The 11,241-nt window shown below is 42.6% G+C and overlaps 1 pseudogene; it reads left to right on the plus strand.

Annotated features, from left to right (window-relative positions):
• Positions 1 to 3,474: 3,474 nt before the first annotated feature.
• On the plus strand, positions 3,475 to 3,587 carry LOC117311299 (U6 spliceosomal RNA; annotated as a pseudogene).
• The last annotated feature ends 7,654 nt before the right edge of the window (positions 3,588 to 11,241 follow it).

An 11,241-nucleotide genomic window follows, 5' to 3' on the forward strand; every position in this document is an offset into this window, starting at 1 on the left:
TCCTACTCCTGTGAACCAATTGCTTCCAGTCAGCTTCATCGTGTCCCCACCTTACATAGGTGCAGACAGCCAAGGATCACGAAGCATGTGAAGAAAGCCTTTACGATGACAGGATCAAACAGAAAATAATTAATGATAATATGGAGGAAAGTGGAACTATGAAAGGGGAAGAAAACATTTTTAAAAACATACTAAATTTGGGGCTTCTCTGGTGGCGCAGTGGTTGGGAGTCCGCCTGCCGATGCAGGGGACGCGGGTTCATGCCCCGGTCTGGGAGGATCCCACATGCCGCGGAGCGGCTGGGCCCGTGAGCCGTGGCCGCTGGGCCTGCGCGTCCGGAGCCTGTGCTCCGCAGCGGGAGAGGCCACAGGAGTGAGAGGCCCGCTTACCGCAAAAAAAACATACTAAATTTAATACCTTTCACTTCCACCTTGAAGAGCATGGGTATTAAAGTGCTAATATAATTACCTTCCCTAGTATATCTTTTTTACTTTTTCTTATGTATAAAAAACAACTAAAAACATGCACGGTTTGTGAGGAAATGACAAATTTCAGAAAATTCAGAATCTGAATACACTCTATACATAGCTTCTAGATAAAGACACAAAATTACCAGCTACTCAGAGGCCCCCTGGGCCCATTCTAGTGACTCCCCTTAAGGTTTAATATTGTTCTGGTATCTAACAAAAAGATCACTTTACCTGTATTTTATATAAATGTTACGACACAGTATAACCACTTTTGGATTGGGCTTTTTTATTCCTTATGTTGTCTGTGAATATACCTATGTGCTTGCCTGTTGTGATCATGCATTGCCACTGTTGCATAGGATTCCATAGTGTAAACATTTAACAATTTATCCCAATGTGTATTACAATATGAGTGATTTTCAGTTTGTGTCTATTGAGAATAGCGCTGGTATATAAATTCTAGAACTTGGGGGAAAAAAAAACAACCTAATAGTAAGAGCCTCAAGATTTTGACATAGTGAAAAAAGAGTTTGTCTCCACTAAACAAAACAAAAAACCAAGGGGTCATAAGAAAGAAATACTGAGAAAACAAAAAAGTCTTGAAAATAGAAACAATAGGAAGGTTAGAAGATGAAGTTGAGAAAGTTGCCGACAAAGTCATACACACAAAAAAGTCAGAGGGCTTCCCTGGTGGTGCAGTGGTTAAGAATCCGCCTGCCAATGCAGGGGATACGGGTTTGAGCCCTGGTCCAGGAAGATCCAACATGCTGCGCAGCAGCTAAGCCCATGCACCACAACTACTGAGCCTGTGCTCTAGAGCCCACAAGCCACAACTACTGAGTCTGCACTCTAGAGCCCATGAGCCAGAACCACTGAGCCCGCGAGCCACAACTACTGAAGCCCGTGCACCGAGAGCCCATGCTCTGCAACAAGAGAAGCCACTGCAATGAGAAGCCCACGCACCACAACGAAGAGTAGCCCCCACTCGTCACAACTAGAGAAAGACCAAATGCAGCCAAAAATAATTAATTTAAAAAACAATAAAATAAATGGTCATTTTAAAAAAAAAGTTGGAAAATAGGAAAGAAATTAGAAGACCACAACACAAGGCTTCAGGTCTGAATAAGTTAAATAAGAAAATGTAACTGAAGGCCATCTGTTGCCAATGCCCAGAACAGTGGATAAAAATAGAACCACACTAAGGCACAGTACAAAGAAAACCATAAAAAAAAGAACAACAAAAAAAACATTTCGTACAAAGGTCTGAGAATCTGAATGTATCAAACAACACTGGAAATTAGAAGAAAATGGATCAGTACCCTCAAAATTCTGAGGGAAAGTGATCTCAAACCTCAGTTGGTATAAAGGTAGGTAAAATAAGGTTTTCAAACACACAAGTTCTCAAAAAATGTACTTCTTATGTATCATTTATTGGGAAGCTATTGCTCAACCAAGTGAGAGATTAAACTAAGAAAGAGGAAGATGTGGGACATACAAAAGAAGAGACCAACAAAAGAAGGGAAGCACCAAGGTGACAGCGTCAAAAGCAACCTGTCCAGATGGGAGTCCATCAGTCAGAAGACTGCCAGAGATACGTTTCCAAGACAAATCAGAGTGATTGATGTGTGAAGATTTTGAGAAAAAAATTTATATAACTGAAGATCAGTTTAGGGTTGACTAAATGGTACATAAAACACTAAGGGAAAAAAGAATTACTGAGGGACTTCCCTGGTGGTGCAGTGGTTAAGAATCCGCCTGCCAGTGCAGGGGACACGGGTTCGAGCCCTGGTCCGGGAAGATCCCACATGCCGCGGAGCAACTAAGCCCGTGCGCCACAACTACTGAGCCCGCGTGCCACAACTACTGAAGCCTGCGTGCCTAGAGCCCGTGCTCTGCAACAAGAGAAGCCACTGCCATGAGAAGCCCACACACCGCAACAAAGAGCGGTCTCCACTTGCTGCAACTAGAGAAAGCCTGTGCGTAGCAACGAAGACCCAACGCAGCCATAAATAAATAAATAAATTGATTTGTTTTTTTAAAAAAAGAATTACTTATTCAAAAAAGAATCCGGGGGTGGTGGTGCTGTGATGAATTGGGAGATTGGGATTGACATATATACACTAATATGTATAAAACAGATAACTAATAAGAACCTGCTGTATAAAAAACTAAATAAAATTTAAATGATAAAGCAGAAAAAAAAAGACTCCTAAATATAACCCAAAAAAGTAGACTCACAGATATAGAGAACAAACTAGTGGTTACCATTGTGGGGGTGGGAGGCACAAACCATTGGGTGTGAGATAGATTCACGGATGTGTTGTACAACATGGGGAATATAGCCAATATTTTGTAATAACTGTAAATGAGAAGTAACATTTAAAAATTGTATTAAAATTCTTTTAAAATAAGTGCCAAAAAAAAGAATCCTAAGATAAGCAAGAGAGGAAAAGTCACCATAGTATATTACATGACTCAGCTGTGATTGGCACATTTCATCGTAGTAATGGAAACATGGATTGGTAACTAAACTTACAACATGACCTTATTGAGAGGAAGAGGGGTTGTGTCTATGTGTTGATGGTGGTGAAAGAGGGTTCAATCCTCATCTTCCACAGAATAAGACAACTGGCTCCACTTAACCATGACTAATCAATAAGTAGCAGAGATTTGGAGATGAAACAAAATGACAGTGGCTGCTTCTGGAGAGTGGGAAAGAGGTGAAGTGGGGCAGGGGACCGCTGTTTTGTTTGGGGTAGAAGGAACCACTGTTTTTGAAACAAGTTTTCTAGAGCGTGTTTGACTTTTCAGGGCTCAGTTTGTATCCTGTTGTAGGGTGGCTCTCCGAGGATGGCTTCAGAAGCATGTCCCCGGTTCTTGACCCAACCTAGAATTCAACTTGCCCATTTGCAGAAAAACACTTGAAAACCTCGAGATGACCCTTAGGCCTTTTGTTCTGTAATTCTGAGATGCCAAGTAATCTGGTCTAGAGTTATAACATCTGGTGCTCGCTTCAGCAGTACACATGCTAAAAATTAGAACAAAACAACAAAGATTAAGTAACATTGCCCCTGCACAAGGATAACACACAAATTCGTGGAGCTGTTGCCTACTTTTAATTAAATGTCCTCTGCGTTCAAAAAAATATATATATGTAGATCACATCTGAAAGGTTTGTTTATTTTAAATTAAGTCTTCAGGGACTTCCGTGGTAGTGCAGTGGTTAAGACTCTGCGCCCCCAAGGCAGGGGGCCCAGGTTTGGTCCCTGGTTGAGGAACTAGATCCCACATGCATGCCGCAACTAAGAGTTTGCATGCTGCAAAAGAAAGAAAGAAATTAAGCCTTCATAATCACCGACTTTATGTGGAAATAAATCCACAGGTCTTTCAAGCTGAAGTAAGCAGTTCTCGAAAGTACTTTTTTTTTTTTTTGGCCGCACAGTGCTGCTTGCGGGATCTCAGTTCCCCGACCAGGGATTGAACCCGGGCCTCAGCAGTGAAAGCACCGAGTCCTAACCACTGGACCGCCAGGGAATTCCCAGAAAGTACTTCTTTCTTCATTAAATGAATGCTTCCAAATTTTGAAGATTTAGAAGAGAAGTGGATTTTTTTTAATTGTGCTAAAATGCAAATAAATAAAATTTACCATCTTAAGCTTTTTTAAGTGTGTTGGAAGAAAAGTGTTTGCTTTGGGGGTTTGTGTGTGTGTGTGTACACAGAAATTAGCTCAGGACTGGAAGTATTTGTGTCATGATCTACACCAAAATATTTATTCAATGTTCTTCAGTTCATATTAGCTTGATGGAATGATGTTATTAACATTATGAACTTTCAGATGTTTCCACTGTAGGTAAACTCAGAACTGAGGACAACTGTTTAAAATATTCAAGAAATTAACCATTTTTTGACCCACTTAACAGTCAAGAGCCAATGGAAATGAAAAATCAGAATACTGTAAGTAAATCTGAGAAATCCCAAATAAGTGCCCGTTGTTTCTTGAGAGACAGACATCACTAGTATGAGCTCCAGGAAACACCCACGTTACCATCTCAGATATATTCTTTTCTTGCCGAATAAAAAGTTAGGCACACAGCTTTTCTATACAATAAGTGGAATTGTGCACAGCCGCCCTGCATACCGCTCTGAAAATGAACTTTTGCTTTATGCAAATGCAGGCGAATTAGAATGAACAAAAGGCACACATTTTAAGGCTGAGAACATTCAACTGAAAATGAAAAACGGATTTTTCTTCTGATAGAAAACCAGCTGGAAAAATTTTGCAGCAGGCCGGTTGGGGGCAGACCTGAGGCCTCTCAGCAGTCCCCTCTTTGCAAGGCGGCTGCCCACTGGCAACGACTTTCTAAATGCCCCTGTCAGGGGTCCCGAGGTGGCCCCTCTGCAGGCGGGGCCCTCTCTCTGGTCCCCCCGCCCCGTGGGGGGTGATGAGGGCCAGCTCCTCCCCGCACACACCGCTGGAACTACCTGCTCACCCCAAGGTCCAAGCCGCCTGCTGGACAGCGGGGCCCACAGAGGTCTGACGGGGCTGGGACACTGCTGCAGACACCTTCTTTTTTTAATTTATGTAATTGAAGTATAGCTGATTTACAGTGTTGTGTTAATTTCTGCTGTACAGCAAAGTGACCCCATTATACATATATATATTCTTTTTCATATTCTTTTCCATTATGGTTTATCACAGGGTATTGAATATAGTTCCCTGTGCTCTACAGTAGGACCTTGTTGTTTATCCATTCTCTCTCTATAATAGTTTGCATCTGCTCATCCCAAACTCCCACTCCATCCCTCCCCCACCCCCCCTCCCCCTTGGCAACCACCAGGCTGTGCTCTATGTCTGTGAGTCTGTTTCCATTTCATAGATAGGTTCATTTGTGTCATGTTTTAGATTCCACATATAGGTGATATCATATGACGTTTGTCTCTGTCTGACTTACTTCACTCAGTATGATCATCTCTAGGTCCATCCGCGTTTCTGCTTCAGACCCTTTAAGGGGACTTTCACAGGAGAGGAAGGAGGGCTGGAGACCCCTGCTTCGGAAGCCTGATGAAAGGATGCTTGGTTATTCAGGAATGTTGAGGTCCTGGTTCCTGAGCCTGGACACAGAGGCAACCATCAGAGAGCCTTGCTACTCTGCCCGCCACACACACTCCAGGGTCTGTTTTCACTCTGCTGTCTAACAATCGCTCCATTGAGAACTCCGCGGCTGGCAGCTCCACTGCCGTGTCTTCACGGCTGCAGCCTTGGGCCCAGCCCAGAACGAGGGCACCTCTGCCCCGTCCAGTTCACACTTTCTTTGCCACTCTTCCCTCTGTCCCTTTCCCCCAAGAACTCCATCCATTCCTCGGATTTAGATGTTCCCATCACTCTTCTGGCAGAACGTGCCTTCTGACATGTACCCTCATGACTTTAAATATTATCTATATGCTGATAAATCCAAAATCTGCTTTTCCAAGCCTGATTGCTCCCATAAATTCCTAACTCATGTATCCAAATGCTTACAGGCCATTTGCACTTAAAGACCCCACAGGCACGTGCAATTCAACACGTCCAAAGTGAACTGAAAAAACCCCTGGCATCATGTGCGTAAAGTCCACAATTGCTTACTTGAAATCCTTGGGGACAAATGTTTTATGGAATTTTAAGTTCTTCAGAATTTAGAAAAGATAATACATAGTATATATATAACAGCACCAGTGAGGTCTAGGCCAGTACCATGGAATCAAACATGATTTTTCTCTTCAGCAAAATGTACCACTATTCACATTAGCGGAATATGCAAAGGCTGAAAAGTGTCATGTCAGTTGAAGTCATGTTTTATTATCAAAAGAGTTGCACCAAACTCACAAAAAACTTAATTTTCGGAGCCTCTTAGCTATTGGAGTTGTGAATAAGTGATTATTGAACTTTGTCACATATGACATTAAAGGGCTAATATCCCTAATATACACAGAGCTCTTAGAAATTAACAAGAAAAAGAAAGATGAAAACCCAGGAAGAAAATGGACCAAGGAGGGGACTTCCCTGGTGGTGCAGTGGTTAAGACTGCGCTCCCAATGCAGGGGGCCCTGGTTCGATCCCTGGTCAGGGAAGTAGATCCTACATGCATGCTGCAACTAAGAGTTCACATGCCACAGACTTCCCTGGTGGCACAGTGGTTAAGAATCCACCTGCCAATGCAGGGGACATGGGTTCGAGCCCTGGTCCAGGAAGATCCCACATGCTGCAGAGCAACTAGGCCCGTGCACCACAACTACTGAGCCTGCGCTCTAGAACCCGTGAGCCACAACTACTGAAGCCCACGCACCTAGAGCCCGTGCTCTGCAACAAGAGAAGCCACCACAATGAGAATCCTGCACACTGCAACGAAGAGTAGCCCCTGCTCGCCGCAACTAGAGAAAGCCCTCATGCCACAACGAAGACCCAATGCAGCCCAAAAATAAATAAATAAAATAAATAAATAATTTTAAAAAATGAGTTAACACGCCATAACTAAGACCCGGCGCAACCAAAGTAAATAGATAATTAAATATTTAAAAAAAAAGAAAAGAAAATGGACCGAGGACATGAATAGACCATTCAAAGATAACATTTTTAAATGTTCAACCATACTAATTGCAAGTTGCAAAGAAATGCAGCTTTTTGCAATAGGAAGATGTTTTCTGCTTATCAGATGAGCATGGATGAAAAATAAGTTAGCAAAAGTATAGAGAAATAGGCACTCACATATATTAGTGAGTTGATATTTGGGAAAACCTTAGGCCACTTGCCTAGTAAACATACAGCAAGCTTTATATAAATGTTAAATAAATATTGCTGGAAGTTTTTATTGATACAAACTTTTTCAAGGCACCTTATCAAAAATCGACATCTATTAAAAATTTATGTGTCTATGTCCTAGTCTCCAGAACTTCCAGTTCTAAGAATTTATTCTACCAAAATACACCAATGTGCAAAGATATATTGTGTAGAAAGATGTTCACTGAATCACTGCAGTGATGAAATTTGGAAACAACACCCCATCTTCAGTGGTGTGTTTCTTCTGCTCGACAGACTGATAGGAAGATCTCAGCATCATATTCAGACACAGTAATATCCAGAGGAAGAAGACAGTGTCTTCCTGTGACTCTCTTTTAAGAGTGGAAAAACTTTTCCCAGAAGCTTCCCAGCAGACTTTCTCTTCCATCCACTGGACAGACCTGGGCTACATGAACATTCCCAGGCCAAAGGGAATGGCATTACTCTGTCTTGGGACCCATTTAGGCTCTTAAGAATTAATAAGAACCCCAGAGAGCTTTCTTTTCCCCTTCGGTTAGCTAAAATGTTTTATTTTTAATTTAATTTTTATTCTATATTGGAGTATATTTTATTTACAATGTTGTGTTTGTTTCAGGTGTACAGCATAGTGATTCAGTTATACATGTACATATATCCATTCTTCTTCACATACGGCAGAAATCACATATGACCTCTTAACAGATGCTTTTGCCTGATCCTGTATGTATTTACCTACTTTTGGTCATAAGAACATAAATATTATCTTATTGCACCAACCCCAGTGTATTAGTTATCTATTGCTGTTTAACAAATTGCCCCCAGATTCAGTGGCTTATAGATTAAAATGTCGATCTTTCCGTTTTTGTGGGTCAGGAATCTGGGCACAGCTGAGCTGAGTTGCATGACGTTGCAGGTGAGCTGACGGCCGGGTCTGGAGTCTCATCTAAAGACTGGACCTGGGCAGGGGTGGGGGGTGGGGGGAGGAGCCACTTCCAAGCTCGCACACCTGGCTATTATCAGTCTCAGGAAATCGGCTTCCAAGCTCTCTCACCTGGGCCTCTCCATGGGGCTGACTCACAACATGGTCGCCGGCTTCCCCAAGTGAACCAGGCAAGAGAGAGCTGGAAAGAGAGCGTCCAAGATGGAACCTGCAGTCCTTTGTCACCTAATCTCTGCATTGAGGCCATTGCCTCTGCCACGCTGTCTTCTCTAGAAGTGAGTCACTAAGTCTAGCCCACGTGCAAGGGAGGCGGGGATCAGAGGGGGATGATTTCAGAGGCTCCTGCCGCGACCAGAATCAGCCTATGATGACCTTGTGGAGAGGAAGTAGCGAGTTGCGCTGTTATTTTTGTCTGCTTACTGTCTATTTGGGAAAAGACCTCTTCCTCTTCCTCAGTCTGTGTGGCTCTGGAGACCGAAAGGTCCCCTCACCCTGGCTCTTTGGGGGGTGGGCAACTTTGTGGCCGGAGGGAGTGATTCAAGGATGAGCCTTTCAGAGCCTTTTTCAGGAACTGACAGGGGTGCTGGGAGAAACAGGGTCTCCTAAGATCACAGGTGCTGTGAAACATGGAAAACTGGAATTCTTCTGGCTTCTATGTCTATATATAGGACTCCTTTGCTCCATGTGAAAAAATTCTTAGTAAAACATAGCTGAGAGGAGCAGGGTGAGTGAAACACACCAAATCCTCGTAACATCTCCGCCCCTCCGTGCCCAGCTTTGCCTCAAGTCAGGCTTAACTTTTCTTTTTGAAGTTAGTTTTGAATTGGGTTTTCATCACTTACAACAGCAATAGAAAAATGGTTCTAACATATGTTAGAACCATTTGGGACCCCATCAATAACATGGAGGGGGTCCCAAATACTCTATCTCCCCTTAATAAAACCATCATAGCAGTACCTTTTGTGGAATTATCTAACTACTTATAGTATATTTAAAATTTTCAACCTTATCAGCATAATGCTTGGAAAGTCAAGCTCCATGTTTTTCCTATTGTGTGAACCGTTTCCTTTATTCACCTTAAATTTACTTTTCTCAGGATTCAGGAAATGTCTTCTTGTTCCATTTAAGTTCCCTAAGAGCAGGGAGAAATGCCTTCTTAATTATTATTTCCTGTCCAACTTGTAGCGCAATAGCTGGCCACATAGCAGATCCTCAGTAAGTGTTTAATGAACGAATGAGTAAACGAATCTTTTAAGTATCCTTGAGGTTACTGTTCCCTAAGTTCAAGACTTAACTTTTGCCCATATGAAGACCAGTTCAACATTTTCACGTTAACTTCAGGTTATTCCTATATACTTAGGCTTTTCATAATCACTGCTCCAAATAATTCACGAAAGCATTAAGCAAGACTAATCATAGGAGAATGCCAGTGTTTACACTTCTTCCCGCAAGAAATGCCCTAAATCCTAAACCATTGTTCTCATCCCTAGGCAACTTCCCTCTACGTCACCCCAGTCTCCATTATACCACGATGACTCAATTTTTAAAATAGCCTTTTGTGTGGAACTTTGTGAAAGGCTTTTTGAAAATCTTAATAGATGCCATTCATGAGCTTTTGTCCATACACATATGCACCTCCTACAAGAGCTTTATTAGATCGATGAGGCCTGATTTCCTCTTGGAAAACCATACGTTCCCCTCCAGCTCCTTCCTTGCCTCCCCCAGGTGAATTGGTGTACAATTGTCTTTGGGGGAGAAGGGCTCAGATCTTCTCTGTGGGTCTGCTTTGACGGGTCTTTGATCCTTGTCAGGTATTGTAGAATCATGTAAGGTGGAGAATGTCAAAATCAAACTCTCCTAAAAAGGGATGAATAACTATGGTTAAGTTAGCATGTTGAGGTCAGAAACAGGGCTATAGGGACGCAGGTGTGGTCAGTATGGGCAGAAAAAGGAAGTTAGGTTAGAAATATAGGAAGTTGGTGGTTGCCAGTAGAGGGTCAGGAATGTCTCAGGTCCTTTAGGAATTTGATAGTGTCGTTGGTTTCCCCTTCCTTCATGCTTCCATCCTGCCTTGGAAAATGTTCCTTCTCAGTCATTCCCTGGAGGCTCTCTTTGTCTCTTTAATGTGGTTGTTCTCCAGGTTCTGTCCTTGGTTTTATTGTGCCTCTCTCCTAATGTTCTCCATTGTCAATTTCATGTCCTCCCTTGGAGTAAGGTTGTCTATTTATTCTATAGACGGATAGAAATGTAAGTCGTAACAACGATACATACATGTGTAAATTTCAGGCACGCACTTCTTCTCTGAGCTTCAGGTAAGTCTATTCACCTGCCTAGTGGACATTTCCATGTCGATAGCCCATAGATGCTCCAAACCTGTGTCAAAAACCAAAGAACATCTTAACATGTCCAAAATCAAATGCATTATCTCTATATAATTTAAGGCCTTTTTTTTTCCCCCTTGGCCACACTGCACGGCTTGTGGGATCTCTTTTTTCCCCTTGGCCACACTGCACGGCTTGTGGGATCTTAGTTCCCTGACCAAGGATTGAACCCATGCCCCTGCAGTAGAAATGTGGAGTCCTAACCACTGGACCACCAGGGAATTCCTGAGGCCTTTTTCATTATAGGTGACCAAAAACAAACAAACAAACAAACAACAACAACAAAAAGAAACCCACCATATTTCATGGAGTCTAAGGAGAATCTGAACAGGATAGCAGTACAGCTAGGATCAGAAAGACCTGGAACCAGGACCTAAAATCCTGATGATTTCTCTCTCCAAATTATACCTCTACATTCCCCCATGTATCTGTTTCATAGCTCCCCTTGATGCAGACTAAATTCTTCTGCTTCTCCATCTACCTGGTGGGAAACAGAGAAGATTTCCATTTTGCCTGCTTCAGTCATACAGAGCAAGACTGACCTGATTCTTTCTGGGTCTTCAGTTCAAAATCCCAAAGAAGAAAGTCATTGGCCTGGCCAGGGCCAAGGTATCCGCCCATCAATCAATCAACTTTGGCCTCACATACAGGGTTACA

This window comes from Tursiops truncatus, chromosome 2 (genome assembly GCF_011762595.2).
Source record: "Tursiops truncatus isolate mTurTru1 chromosome 2, mTurTru1.mat.Y, whole genome shotgun sequence".
Classification (NCBI taxonomy): Eukaryota; Metazoa; Chordata; class Mammalia; order Artiodactyla; family Delphinidae; genus Tursiops; species Tursiops truncatus.